Raw genomic sequence first — 2,500 nt, 5'->3', positions numbered from 1 at the left:
GGGCTTTACTAATCCTTTTCGAAATCCAAAGAGGTTCCCATGGAAATGAACCACTGGATCATCTGTCAACTGATCAATCAATTACTTCTTCAGAATACTAAAAAAAGATTATTTTATTTTCTTTTTATTAATTTTTCATTATTAATTTTATTAATATTAATATAGGCCTATACTCTTTTTTCCTTCGTCAATTTGATTCTTTCAATGGATATCGGGATTCATATTGAATAGAATCAGAAATTCTAGGAATTAGAATTGTAAGAGTAAGAATTGCCCTTCGATTTTTTCAGATTGATGATTGGAATCAACACAAATTAAATAGATGAAGCAAAGAAATAGAATTGGTACATTATGTAAATACATTACATATATGTAATTGATATCTATGAAGATACATATTGCAGATTGATCTATATTAAACCTCTATCTTTATACAGTACGACTTTATATACTACAATAACAATAATAAGTATGGTAGAAAGATTCATCTATTTCTTTCTACCATACTATCGAATCTCATAAAATACTGATGATTCTCGTCCGCTTATTTCATTTAAGACACGAAATCTTAATACTTTTCATTTTCTTTTTTCTTTTCAATCATTGATAAAAAGATAAAAACTAAACAGTCAAGTTTAATTCAAATTAATCATTTTGACTGACTGTTTTTACATATATTATAAGTAAAAAAGCAGTAGGAACTAGAATGAACAGTGCAGTAGCAATAAATGCGAGAATATTTACTTCCATAATCTCATCGTTTCATTTTTAATTAATTCGCAATAACTCGGGATTTAATCCCATAGAGCTGATAAATCTTTCGCCTGTAAATTCAATATTCAATGGGATGAATTACATCTCGACGATATCGAATCGGAGCAATATCATGAATAACAATATCTGAGCTATCAAATTGATTCATCGTCGAGAATTAAATAGTATAACATAGGAAGATCTTTTATCCATACCGAATTCAAATTTTGATTCCTGATCCGATAAATAATTCCTTTACTTTCTTTATCATTCTTTTCCTTTCCATTCTTTCTTTTCTATAACCTACGTCCCTCCTTGTGGAATCATCTGATGAAATATCATATGACCGCCTTTACACTTACTTACATTGGTTATAAAAAACCCCAATAAAATAACCAATAGAAGCGAAATGTAAAAAGGAAGAAGTTTAGTTCTAAACCCCCTTTTTATGATCTAATCTTCTTGGAAAACAAAGAAGTAGTATAAATAAGGAGAGTCCGGGTATAAAAAAATCGAGTATTCCATCAAATTCATTAAAAAGTTTGTTCTTTCTTCGGCAAGACCCTTAAACTTAAAAAAGATTATTCATTCCCTCACAAAGAGAGATAGGATCTTCTTTGAGCTTTATTTTATTAATATCCCATTTCCTTGGATTAATTTTGGGATGCATATATCAAAAATTCAGTGTGAAATTTGAATGAGATAAATTGGTTCAAATTCACATTAATAATTTCAATTATTAATTGAGGTTACACAAAATCGGAGCCCTAAAGGGATATACTTTTAATCTTAAAAGTATTATATCAAAGTTACTATGTTAAGTTAATCTTTTTTGTATCGTACAAATTCCATTTCTGTATAGCCCCCTGTAAACATATAGTACTCTATTACACAGATCGGGAATAATCGAAAAAGCCAGACTCCGTACGGTATTTCTTGGAATCCTGAATATAATTTTACCAATCATTGTACTAATCTACATATGTCTTTCTCCTATCAATTGGTACTAGTTGAATAAATGGTAATTCCCATATTTATTTGATGAGAAATGTGAAACTAATAAATAAATAAAATAGGAGGGTATCCTCTTGTGAATGAAATTCTGCTATTTCTTTTGTTCTCCTTTTCACAGCAAACGCAGAGATGAATTGATGTATTTTTTTTATTGGATTTGGATCTGTCGGGACTGACGGGGCTCGAACCCGCAGCTTCCGCCTTGACAGGGCGGTGCTCTGACCAATTGAACTACAATCCCAAGGAAATCAAGTGTACATCATACATATTCTTATGATTTAATTCAAACCCTTTCTATTTTATTTCTATTTTATTTCTATTTTATTTAGATTTTAGATTAGAATAGTCGTATTGTAACAGAAACGCGAGTAATATATTTGATATACACACGGATATGCACTTTAGTGAGAGCGCCTCACGGATTGTTAATAATCCTTTCGTTTTTTATAAATTGATTAATAATCAAATAAAGCTTTCAATGAAAAAAAAAGAGTTTTTTTATTTATTCTTTATTTTATTCTTTTCCTTATACTTCCAGATCTTTATATGAATCTAGTATGAATCTAGATCATTAGCAAGCAAGATCAGAATTTGTGAGAAAAAATAAAGAGAGCAAATGAACGGCGGTAAAATATATCAGAAAATTTTAGTTTTTTTATTCTTCCGTATTCCGATCAGGCATTTCTGGGGAACAACAAATGGGGTTCTATCATTTCATGGTGGATCGGCCAAT

At 29.8% G+C, this 2,500-nt stretch overlaps 1 non-coding gene across 1 annotated transcript; it reads right to left on the bottom strand.

The window, feature by feature from the left end:
* Positions 1 to 1,934: 1,934 nt before the first annotated feature.
* On the bottom strand, positions 1,935 to 2,008 carry TRNAD-GUC (transfer RNA aspartic acid (anticodon GUC)). The gene has a single exon. It is a non-coding gene; the product is annotated as a tRNA-Asp (tRNA).
* Positions 2,009 to 2,500: the final 492 nt, after the last annotated feature.

Source organism: Corylus avellana, unplaced genomic scaffold (assembly GCF_965113065.1).
Source record: "Corylus avellana unplaced genomic scaffold, dhCorAvel1.hap1.2 HAP1_SCAFFOLD_93, whole genome shotgun sequence".
In the NCBI taxonomy this organism is placed as follows: domain Eukaryota; kingdom Viridiplantae; phylum Streptophyta; class Magnoliopsida; order Fagales; family Betulaceae; genus Corylus; species Corylus avellana.
The sequence above is the reverse complement of the archived record's forward strand: the minus strand, read 5'-3'. Positions and strand labels throughout refer to the sequence as shown.